This window comes from Chlorocebus sabaeus, chromosome 14 (assembly GCF_047675955.1).
Source record: "Chlorocebus sabaeus isolate Y175 chromosome 14, mChlSab1.0.hap1, whole genome shotgun sequence".
Taxonomy (NCBI): Eukaryota; Metazoa; Chordata; class Mammalia; order Primates; family Cercopithecidae; genus Chlorocebus; species Chlorocebus sabaeus.
In genome coordinates this window covers 78,441,178-78,454,663 of record NC_132917.1, presented here as the reverse complement: position 1 = coordinate 78,454,663, position 13,486 = coordinate 78,441,178, and positions in this window count along the sequence as shown.

Genomic DNA, 13,486 nt, shown 5'->3' with positions numbered 1-13,486 from the left:
GGTTATGGGGTATCAAGTGCCAGGGAATTTGGAAATTATTTTATTGGGAAGCAAATAACTTTAGCTGATAAAGGTGGCGGTGGCAAAGCAGAAACAATGAGTGTTGGATTAAGAAGAAGTCAATAGACTTCTAAATCACTTCGTTGACACTATTTTATATGTCCTCAATGCGTATGTGAAGTAACTGACTCTCTTGGCTCTGATGGGGTGAGGAAATGGGAAGGTGAGGTATGATATATAATACATATACATATTTTTTTTGGTCCCTTGTTCCTGGTACACAGTTTCAAAAATTCTTGGGATTTTCTGACTACAAAGGATGTCTTTAGGCTGGATGCGGTGGCTCACACCTGTAATCCCAGCACTTTGGGACGCTCAGGCGGGCGGATCACCTGAGGTCAAGAATGTGAGACTAGCCTGGCCAACATGGCAAAACCCTGTCTCTACTAAAAATACAAAAATTAGCCAGGCATGTTGGCGGGTGTCTGTAATCCCCGCTACTCTGGAGGCTGAGGCAGGAGAATCACTTGAACCTGGGAGATGGAGGTTGCAGTGAACCAAGATTGTGCCACTGCACTGGAGCCTCGATGACAGAGTGAGACTTCCAGCTCAAAAAGAAAAAAAAAAAAAGTGTCTTTGTTATACTAATAGATGAGTTTTGGTAGAACCTTACATAGTTTCAAGACGGAAGATGGTCATTTGAAAGATGAAACATATGACTTAAGGGTTAGACTTTCATCTGCCAGACATCCTAGGAAAGCAAGGGGTTGGAAATTATATTAGATTATGTGGCCAATGATTTAATCAATCATGTCTACATAATGAAACAACAACAACAACAAATCTTTGGACACTGAGGCCCAGTAGAGTGTGCTAGTTGGTGAACACATTCACCTGGTTGAGAAATACTGATATGCAGGTAGAGTATGCCCTGACTCCACAGGGAAATGGCACAGACACTCTCTTACTTTATATATATATCCTTTATAATAAATCTGTAATCTTAAATATAATACTTTCAATGAGTTCTGTGCATTGTTCTAGCAAATTATTGAATAGGCATGGACTGTTAGAATATCTATATTTTTAGCCAGCCAGACAAACACTAACTCTGGATGGTTAGCATCAAAATTGTATTTCAGTATCCTCATTTGGTATTATACCAATGAAGATAGAAACAGAATAGAAGGGGAAGAATCCTGGTTTTCTGATAAGTGTCTCCTGATTAAGGATGCATAGAGATAATGTCTTTGAATATAAATAGATATTTTTCTGCTTTATTTTCTGGCAAAGTCACTTCCCATTATAGTTAAGAGGAACTTTTTGGAAGTACTTTTCAATATAAGGTGAGAGCAACTTGGTAAATTGGTTTTTCTGAAAGCTGATGCATACCCAGTAAGGAGGGCTGTGTAGTGGGGTGAAATTTGAAAACAGTCACTTAAGAGTAAAAATAAAGCTTGAGAGATTAAACAAGACTTTTATTCTGATATCCATAGGATCCCACTGAATGACTTTGAGCAAGATAGCAACATTTTTAAAGGACCACTTTAGCTGCTGTGCTGAGAATAGGAAAAGCATAGGAATGGCAAGCGTGAACACAGGTGACCAGTGAAGATGCTATTGCAATAATTTGTGTAAGTGATGATTATAACAAGGAGACAGCAGTTGCTAAAGTAAAGGGAAGGGTCAAAAGTAGTATATAAAGTTTTAAATGAAATTACTCATGTAACCAAAAGCAATTTTAAACTTTCTAAATTACCAGGAGTAAAATACACACATACACACACACATACGCACACATGAACTTCTACCTATCCATAAGTAAATGCAGTCTCATCCCAGATATTGAAAGATAAAGAACATTGTATGTGTGTGTGTGCATATATATATGTGTGTGTGTGTATATATGTGTGTGTGTGTGTATATATATATACACCACATTTTCCTTGTCTATTAATATCTGTTGAACAATTAGGTTATTCTCATATCTCCATATATTGGCTATTGTGAATAATGTTGCAATAAAAATGGGAGTGAAGATATTGCTGTAGAAGTCACACTTTTGATTATTTTGTATGTGCTGGATTAGATGATAGCTTATATTAACTTTTGGAGGAACTCCATACTGGTTTCCATAGGTCCTGCACCGTTTTACATTTCTACCAAAAGTATACAAAGAGTTCTAATTTATTCACATTCTCACTGATATTTCTTTAAAAAAAAAAACAACAATCCTAAGACACATAAAGTGACATTTAATTATAGTTTACTGAAGATTACTAATACTAAGCTCGTTTGCATATTCCTACTCTTCATTTGTATGTCTTCTTTGAAGGAATGTCTATTCCATCCTTTGCCCATTTTTAATGAGGTTATTTTAATTTATTCTATTTTATTTTATTTTAATTTATTTGCTATTATCAGGTATACGTCTTGGAAATATTTACTCCATTTCCCTGGGTTTCAGTTACATTCTGTTGATTACTTTCTTTGCTGTGCAGAAGTCTTACAGTTTGATGTGCTCCCACTTGCTTATTTTTTTCTTTTGCTGCTTGTGCTTTTCACATTAATCCAAAGAAACTATTGCCATAATAAATATCATGAAGCATTCCCCTATGCTTCCTTTAAGAGTTTTACAGTTTCAGGTCTATACTTAAATCTTTAATTCATTTGAGTTGATTTTTATGTATGGTGTAAGCATCTAGTCTCATTCTTTAGCATGTAGATATTTATTTTCCTCTGCACCACTCCTTGAAGAAACCATTCTTTCTCCAATGTGTAGCCATCATCCCTTCAGAACTAGAAATCTTTAGCTATTCAAAGTGATCTTTTGACTTCTTCTTCACCATATATGCCTAGTTATGTGCCAATTCCTCTCCATTTTTCCTCCCAAATATTTCCCAACCTGAAATCATACTCTGTTAACTAGCTCCTGCTTTACTAGGGGCTACCACTAATTCTTACTTGAGTAACAAAAAAATTTTTTTTAACAAGGATTCCCCCATTCCCCATGTCTCCTCTCCAGTCTATTTTTTATTCTGGACCAGTTATATTTCTAGAAATATTATTATGCCATTCTTCTGCTAAAAATCTATAATTACCTCTCCATTGTATATAGGAAACCACTCAAACGTCTTCATGTGGCTTTCAAGGTCATTCTGCTTTATGCTGACTTTTCCAAATTCGCCTCTAGCTACTCATTCCCACTCACATTTTAAACTGTAGCTATCCCTCCTATTTATTTCTGGAAAGGATCATTGTTTTCTCTTTGCTATCAGTTTTCTGTCTTAGTACATTCCCTATTGCTTATAACAGAATACATGTGACTGAGTAATTTACAAAGAAAAAGATTTATTTCTTACAGTTATGGAGGTTGAGAAGTCCAAGGTTGAGTGTATGCATCTGGTGAGAGTTTTCTTGCTGGTGGAGACCCTCTGCAGAATCCAAGGCAGTGCAGATCATCACATGGTGAGGGGGCTGATTGTGGTACTCCAGGACTGTTTCTTTTTATAAAACCACCAGTCCCACTCCCACAGTAACCCAGTAATCCAACTCTCAGTACTGCCACATTGGGGATTAAATTTCAATATGATTTTGGGAGGTCACAAATATTCAAACCATAGCACTGTCCTTCCACTGCTTCCTCTCATCCTCAATTCCTTCCTTCCTTCTTTCTTTCTGTAATGTACCAAATATGAGCTGTTCTCCTTTACATGATGTATTTTCTTTACCCCCCTTCACTCCTGACTCCTCTGCTCCTTTCTTATATCTTGCATGTATCAATTTGTCCATTCCTCAGGAAAACCTTCCTTTAACCTTCACATCTGGTATCCTAACAATATATGCTACCTGTCTCATTACACCATATTTTTAACATATATATGTTATACTTAAAATATATATATTTGAACAGATATGTTTCTCATACATTAATATATTCTCTCCCTATATATATTTGTCTCTACAAATCTCTCATTTTTGCGAATCAAAAAGTTCAATTAATTACTAAAAGTAGGAATAATATAAACTATTTTCTCTCAAAAATGCTAGATGCTGAGAGTATAAAGAGACAGAGAAAGAGACAGAGAGAACTCCTGAAAATTAAATATGTTTTTCATAAACAACTATTGAATAAAAGAAAAAAGATAAAAGTTGACATTGCAAAATATCTAGGAAATAATGATAGTGACTAAGATGATGCTGAAAACAATTCATAGACTTAAATGCTCAAATAAATAAATGCATAATGATCAATCCTTGAAAACGTCTTAATTCTCAGTCTTTACAATCAGCTCTGGCAATCATATAAAATTTTTAGAGAAGAATTTTTGGCAACTCCTGAATTTGGTATCTACTTATATTTCCTTTAATTATTATTCTATTTTAAGTGTATGAGGCTTCTGTTTGATATGTTCCATGTTTCATGGCTTTCTATTCTATCTTTTCTTCTCTTTATCACCTTTTCTTGCAGATGTTAGGAGGGCAGGTTGTCTGTAGTTTCCAGGACACTTAGCTCAGAAACTGAACCACAGAATTCTTTTTTGTTTGTCTATTTGTCTGTTTTTTGAGATGGAGCCTCGCTCTTTCGCCCAGGCTGGAATGCAGTGGCGGGAACTCGGCTCACTGCAAGCTCTGCCTCCCGGTGAACCACAGAATTCTTAAGCCCAGCATAGATGAATGAGATGACTAGAACTGGCTAATAGGCTAGGTTTTTTGGTGATGTCCACATGGAAATAAAAGAAAGGGAGGGGCTTTTATTAAAAAAAGTCAGGGTCGATTTAGGGAATTATTCATTCATTAGGATATACAGATTTAAAATATAGGATCCTAATATGGGTCACAAGAAGCCCTAGTGGGTAAAAATTTCATAAACTCCACTGGGAAAGAAATTTTGAATCCCCTGAATTCAGCTTGTTATAATAGCTATATTGATCAATAACGGCCATCTTGTCATTCTCTTTTTTTCCCCTAGCCCTCCTTTTAAGATACCTTTGTGGGGAACTTGAAACATGTTTGTTTGAGGCAGACCACTGGCCTCTATCTGTGTGACGATGCATGGGGAAAGGTGAAGATTCCAATTTTTTTTTTTTCTATTTAGCATGTAATAGTTAGGTAATTAATGATTTTTGACATATGATAATGAGCATTAAGATATACGTTCATGGCCCCCTTGAGTTATAAAGGATTAAGACAAGGTCACAGAAAAGATACAATCATAAGCCTCTCACTTTGTGTCACTTCTTATGAGGGTGACTTGAAGCATGTTTTTAATATTGGAGCCGTAACATCTTTGAGCAAATGGCTTTCTTGGTATCAACCATTAACTGGGTCATTGACTGACTCATAATGTATGAAAAATGCTAACCGATCAATACGATACCCTCCGTATCTATAGCCAGTTGAGGTTTCTGTTATTTCATGACATCCTGTACACCTACCCTCTGCAACAAGACTACAAATAGAATATGTTGCCTTCTGGTTCCAATCTCAGTATTCTTTGATGGATATTTATTTCCAATTATATTAAAACTTATTTTGTGAGTAAAGGTGCATACATTAAAATGATATTTGGTATGTGTTTCTGACTATACTTTGTTATCATTGACCAAAAGTAGGTGAAAGAGAGTTAAGAACAAAAAAAACTGCTTGCCTACAAATAGGCCAATATGTAATCTCCCCACTAAACTCTTCTTAAGTAATGTGGCACAGATTTGTTTTTGAATATTCATTAATATTAGATGCTATAGGAGACCAAAGGGAATAAGGACACACATTTAGGTTAATTACATAATATATGGGTAACTATATATTTTGTATTTTGCTGGAGACTTTTTCTTGTAAACAAATACGTAAATTTCTACCTGTCTACTTATTTCTGGATTTGTTGTTCTGATTAGAAAAATCAATTTGCCCAAATATTATATAAATAATCCACATATTTAAACAACAATACTTGTCTTTACTTGAAAGGAAAACACTGCTAACTTCCTATTGAAAATTCTCCTAAAAATCAGTAAGAGAAAGACTAACATTCAAGAAGTAAGAACATAGCATCATCAGCTATATTTTTCAAGATACAATCTCAATATATGCCCTTCGATTTTAATACAATATTGAATATGTGCAAAATTATCCATCAACCAGGGATGGTTAAGTGAGTACGGGACATCTAAAAATGCAACACTGTGGAGATAGTAAGTGGATGGTGAAGATTGTTCTCTCACTCTCTTCCTTTTTAATGTTCATCAAAATAAGTCATGTTCTCATGGTTGGACTTCAGAATATTTATTTTAAAATTATTTTTTCTTTATTTTTTATTTTTTAAAGATATTTTTCTTATAAAGTTAATTTTAACAAACCAATATTTGAAATTAACTCTATTAATCTAATTGTTTAATCTTCCAGTTTTTTCTATGTATGCTTTTTCATACCTTATTGCAGTTAAATAAAAAGTATTATAACATTTATATTCCATGTCCTAATTTGTGTTTGTGGATATTTGATGTTCCTACTTGCCTTAGTTTTATGTATATAACTTAAGGTTCCAATCATTACTTTCATATGGACCATTGAATTTCAAAATAATTTCATAAATTCACTTGCTAAAATTTGAGGAAGCCTCTCAGGAATATAAAAGCAGTTTTAATGGACTTGATGTTAGAGCAAATGGTACTAAATAAGCCTGAAATGTTACATTGTTTAAAAAAAACAGCTCATTGAACCTCCTCTTTCAAACTGTCTTTTTTGCACCATAAAATTTACCAGAATCCAGTGACCATGTCTATAAGTTTTTGTTGTTGTTGTTAATAGTTAACATGTAAAGACACATATCGGTTATATATTTAAATGTCAAATTTTCAAATCGTACCAGGGTTTGAAGTCACTATCTTTAATCTCACTCTGTAAGTCAGGAGTTTTCGATGTATTCATACTTTAGTCAATGTTTATGACTTTCTGTATATGATTACAAATGATTTTTTCCAGAAGGTAGACAGATTTTACAATGATTACTTTCTGGCAATCAGAATCCTGAATTTCGGCCGGGAGTGGTGGCTCACACCTGTAATCCCAGCACTTTGGGAGGCCGAGGCGGGCGGATCACCAGGTCAGGAGATCGAGACCATCCTGGCCAACACGGTGAAACCCCGTCTCTACTAAAAATACAAAAAATTAGCCGGGCGCGGTGGCGGGCGCCTGTAGTCCCAGCTACTCGGGAGGCTGAGGCAGGAGAATGGCGTGAACCTGGGTGACGGAACTTGCAGTGAGCCGAGATCACGCCACTGCACTCCAGCCTGGGGGACACAGCGAGATTCCATCTCAAAAAAAGAAAAAAAAAAAAAGAAAAGAAAAGAATCCTGAATTTCATATTCTGCCGAGGAGTGTTTCAACTACACACAAACTACAACTAGAAGCTGAGTTGCATCATGCATTCCTATTGTGAGAAAGCTGTCATTCTGAACATTTACAGCTATTTGAAAGCTTTTATTTTCCAAACAAATTGTACTTTTTATAGCTTCATTCTAGCTATTAATTTTCTAAACTTTTGCTCTGTCCATTGTTGTTATTGTATTATTGGGAATAACATTTTTTCTTGGGTGGGAATTTGTTTTATGTGAGTTTGTTTTATATCTTTGAAGATTCAAATCTTTGGGTTGATAGCCCATAATTTGTCTATTAAGAGACAATGGACATGTACAGAAATAAAATGATCAATTGCCATGGAGATGAGCATATCACCATAGCAACTTGCACCATGTATGTGTGTATGAAAAATCCTGAGGGGTGGGTCAGGAAGACAGTGTGTTTGTGTGTGTTTTTTGAATTCTCAAAGACTGAGGAAGAGTCATTTATCTTCTTTTAATTAGAGACTATCTTAGCAATTTGTTGAAGAAATAGATTAACAGTCACCTTGTCAGTTTGAGTGTTTTGCTCTGTGTTTAAAACGTACTCATTCTATAGATTAGTTCTTCTCTTGCTGATCATAATATCCTGATATTTTGGAGTTCATAAATAGCATTTCCAATTATTTGCACAGTGGGTCAGCTTAATTAATAATAATAAAAAAACACTGCAGGGCATTCCGAACACCGTAGGACACAAATAGAATATGATAGATAGAGAATAGGCAATTAAATTTCTGAGATAAAATGGAGACAGGGACAGTGACACAGGTAGATACCAACAAAGAAATTGAATTTCTCATCCTAGTTACATTTTACATTTTAACGATCCCAAACTTAGAATTATAGTGAGAAATACAAAAGTGGTATAGATTGTATTCACAATTAATAAGCCCCCTTTCCTTCCACTTGCCTGTAAGGATATTGATTATACATCTTTGCACGCTGCCATGTGACTTCAATGCAGAGAAATATACCCCCCATTACTTTGACTTTGGATTAGGTTTGTAACCTGCGTTGACCATTGGAATGTGAGTGGAGTTCACCAATGCTGTGTGAGAGCAGGAGCTTTAAGAGACATTGTGGTGCTCTGCCGGCCCTTTACCTCTCTTTTTCTTTGCGCAAAAATGATGTCTCAATCCTCTCAGCCTGAGTCCTGGAATAGAGGATATGTGGAGTACAGTTCTTGCAACTTACTCTCAACCACCGTTATGTACTCTGGAATAACACGTATTACATAAGCTACTTTTTTTTTCTTATGATTGCATAGTTAGCAGAGATACTAGTTAAAGTGACTGACTTATTTATGTTGTTCAGTCATTTCTCATCTCTCCTCCCTTCCCGATTCTTTATGTGCTTTCAGTAGAGCTGGCTCTACCCCAGCATTGTGGCTTATGCTGGATCGACCAGAGTATTGCTTTCTTCATATGGTCTACTGAGACAATAGAACCTCAGCTGAAATTGTTGGAAGAGAGGCATCACATCCCTCATTGCTACATGGGGACAGAGAGTGGAATACAAGTTGGTCCTGCTGCAGCAACTTGCATCAATGAAGAGAGAGCCAAACCAAGAAGAGCTGTTAAATCAAGTAGTATCTGAAGCCACTAACCTTCAATTATTGGAAATAAATGTTTTCTATCCTTGAAACCTATCCAGTTGGGTGTTTTGGTCACTTTGCTCTAGAGAATAAACAATTGTATTTTCCTAAATTTCTATTATTTATCTAAGTTTGGTTATATTAATGCTGCAGATGGGCACATAATGATTAATGACTCAAGCTTTATGTGGATTTTGATTTTAATGAAATGTATCTACTGTGATTTTATTTTTCTAGAGTTCTATTTTGTCTTATGTAATCATTGTTGTACGCACTGGCTACATTTTATTACATGTTGCCTCATCTTTATGTTTTGGTCTTTTTTTCTGTCATTTGATTTTAAGCGTTTCAAGAAAACAACAAATATATGAGTGTTGTTTTTGAGCAAAATGTAATGTTTATCTTAAATAAGTACTTTTATATTTCTTATTTTTAAAAAATTTTTATTTTAAATTCAGTGGGTACATGTGCAGGTTTCTCATGCAAGTATATTGTGTGATGCTAAGGTTTGGGCTTCTATTGATCCCATTACCCAGATAATGAATATAGTACTCAATATAAGTTTTTCAGCCCTTTTTCCCCTCTCCCTCCCTCTTTTTGGAGTCCCCAGTGTCTATCATTTTCATCTTTACGTCTGTGTGTACCCAGTGTTTAGCTCCCATGTGTAAGTGAGGATATGCCATATTTGGCTTTCTGTTTCCGTGTTACTTCGCATGGGATAATAACCTCCAGCTGCATCCCTGTGACTGCAAAGGACATTATCTCATTCTTTTTTATGGCTGCATAGTATTCCATGGTGTGTGTGTACCACATTCTCTTTATTCAATCCACCATTGATGGGCACCTAAATTGATTCCATGTCTTTGCTTCAAATACTTTTAAAGTGATTGTGTATTTTGAGGTTTTATTTTTCCTTTGTGTAGGTTTTCACTGCTCTCCTTTGCTGTTTCTTAAATTATAATAGATCCATTATTCTTTACTTTTTTTTTTTTTTTTTTTTTTTTTTCCCTACGTGTAACTTAAATCATCTAGTTTGGTTCTGTTGGTTAATTCCCTTAGGTTATTATATTTTAAAATTATATTAGCCCAGACTTTACGCAGTGTTCTCCATGATGCTTTTTTTCAACATAAGAAAATAAGATGATTGCTCTTTTATATCGATCACTTCAGAGCAATATCCACATACTTACTTTAATTGCTTCCTAGTAAGCTTTAGTTAGTCATTTTTTTAAATAAAATCTCCTCATTTCACTGATTTATTTTGAAATGCAATATTGAAGTGAATATTTCTGTGCATGGAGATTTTTGTGAAGCAATCTAAATATTTCTTTAATGGAAATTACTGTAACTTTATATCATAGGTCAAACAGTATAGGTTTTTTAAAAGCCTTTGTTACACATTGCCAACTTACTCTCCAGAATAGTTCCACCAATAAATGCTGCCACTGTGAGTGCATGCAAATGCCTTTCTTCTCACACATTCATTCCAACATTGTCCATCTGATGAGTATAAATTATCTTCATGCTTAAAATACGTTTCCATAGATAGTTCTCAATCAAAATCAAGAATACACAAGTATCTTTTAGTGAGGAATAGGATGGGAAGAATTCCGACTCAAAAGTAGACTGCAGAAAAATCAAACCCTGTCTTATCTGTTTTCCAGCTGTTGACTTACTTTTATCTGTATAATGGGGGAAATATAGGTTCTATTTTATAGGGTATGTGTGAAGATTAAGTAAGTAGAGTGATTAGCAGACTGTCTGTGTATAGGAAATACTACATAAGTATTGATCACTGTTATTATTATATGTAAGATAAAATGTTCAACATATTTAGATTTTCTTCTTGCTTTTTATTATTTTTCTTTACAAAATTGTAGAACTTTTTACTTATATGTTGTTCTGCACTTTCCTTCCTTGTCTTTCTTTCATTATTTTAAAAACTTTCATTAAAATGTCAGCAATCATTTATGCTTTATAAATTACTTTTAATCGTTTGGTTGTTTACCATAATTTCTTCTCAAGTAGTGCACTTCAGAACTTAAATATGTAAATTCTTATGCTGTACTCCAGATACATTGAACTAGACATGCTGCGGGGGGAAGGTACAATCCATGGTTTACAAGTTTTTCAGGTAGTTTTGATGCATACTCAAGTTGAGAGCCACCACTTAAAACTACTCTGTGGGGAATAAGGGAAGCAAAGGAAAGTGTTATGACTCTAGTCTCTGAATCAGGTAGTATAGTTTGAAAACTGAGTCTATTACTTAGCTATGTGACCTTAAGCGAGTTAATGTTTCCGTCTCAGTTTCTTTTCTTTTTTTTTTTTGTAAAATGGAGATAAAAGAGTTATGAAAATTATATGAAATAACATTTTTAAGCAGTTCAAGCAGAACCTACTCCAAGGAAATGCTTCAGTGAATGCTAACTAATTTATCTGCCCTTTGCGTGAGTCCTCGGTAGTTCTTTGTAACAGTCAATAGGACTATTTGGTCAACATACAGGATTTTCTGAATCTGTCATTTATTTTCTTTCCCATGCAACATGAAAATGTTAACAAATGAGAAAAAGGAGAAAGGTATAGGATCAATACTTTAGTACATATTCTTATCTTATTCCTGGTTAAAGATAAGTATCTTTAAGTTTACCTAACTCACTAACTCAGTCATTTCTTCTGTTTCTCACTCCAACTTCAGTCAGAGCAGTTCTTCTTTTATCTATATTGATAGTTTTCACATAAAGTTTTATTTAAATAAAGAACTCTGCCCAGAGGAAAAGATAAAAAATCCAGTAATCTAGTCTAATCCTTTCATGTTAAAAATGAGGAAACTGAGACTCTTTAAAGTTAAGTTTCATATACAAGGTCACAAGGCATAACAAAAAATCAACATCAAAGTGCTGGAGCTCTGATGTCTTGAGATTTTATTTTTCAGTAGTTCCACTTGGCAGCATGTGGCTAGAAACATGTCTATGTGCCTGCTAGCTTCTGATGGAAAAGGGATTAGAGTGTCACAGTATGTAAATAAGTAAAACTGTTTAATTTAGGCCTTTTCCTTTATTCTACAATTTACAGCCACTAAGCAAATGGTAAAAAGGCAAGAAATTTGAGATTTCTCAGTCTTGATATTTTCTGCCTAAAGACTCCCTATTTGGGGAAGTTATCTGCTGTGCTTCTTTCTCTATTTTTATTTTATTTTATTTTATTTCTTGAGACTAACTCTCGCTGTGTCACTCAGGCTGGAGTGCAGTGGCCTGATCTCGGCTCACTGCAAACTCCGCCTCCCGGGTTCACTCCATTCTCCTGCCTCAGCCTCCCAAGTACCTGGGACTACAGGCGCCCGCTACTACGCCCAGCTAATTTTTTGTATTTTTAATAGAGACGGGGTTTCACCACATTAGCCAGGATGGTCTTGATCTCCTGACCTCGTGATCCGCCCGCCTCGGCCTCCCAAAGAGCTGGGATTACAGGCGTGAGCCACTGCGCCTGGCTGCTGTGTTTCTTTATTATTGACTCAGTTAAATTATACCTATAACTTTCTATTATATCCTGAGATTTATACAACTGCTTTACTATATTCATAGTTTATATGTTATATATACTATTTATGTATTATAGATATATTTAATATATATTTAACATTTTTTAAAAAACCTTTAAGTTCAGTTGTACATGTGCAAGTTGGTTATTGGTAAATTGATATCATGGGGATTTAGTATACAGATTATTTCATCACCTTGGTGATAAACATAGGACCTAATAGGTAGTTTTTCAATCCTCATCCTCCTCCCATCTTCCATCTTCAAGTAGGCCCTGGTGTTTGTTGTTTCCTATTTTATGTCTCTATATTCTCAATATTTAGCTCCCACTTACAAGAGAGAACATTTTATATGTTTTTCTGTTCTGTTCCTGTGTTAGTTTCCTTAGGATAATGGCCTCCAGCTCCATTCATTTTCCTGGAAAATATGTAATCTAACTCTTCTTCATGGCTGCATAGTATTCCATGGTGTATACGTATCACATTTTCTTTATTCAGTCTACTGTTGATAGGCACTTAAGTTAATTCCATATCTTTGCTATTGTGAACAGTGCTGTAATGAACATACACATGCATGTGTCTTTGTGGTCGAATGATCTATATTCCTTAGGATATATACCTAATAATGGGATTGCTAGGTCAATAGTAATTCTACTTTGAGTTCTTTGAAAAAATCTCCAAACTGCTTTCCACGATGGCTGAACTAATTTACATTCCCATATGTACATAAAGTGTTCACTTTCCTCACAACCCTGCCAGCATGTTAGTTTTTTATTTTTTCATAATAGCTATTCTGGCTGGTGTGAGATAACATCTCATTGTACTTTGGATTGCATTTCTCTAATGATTCGTGATGAGCTTTTTTTATATATGCTTGTTGATCACGTGTATGTCTTTTTTTGAAGAGTGTCTGTTCATGTCCTTTGCCCACTTTTTAATGGGGATTTTTTTTGC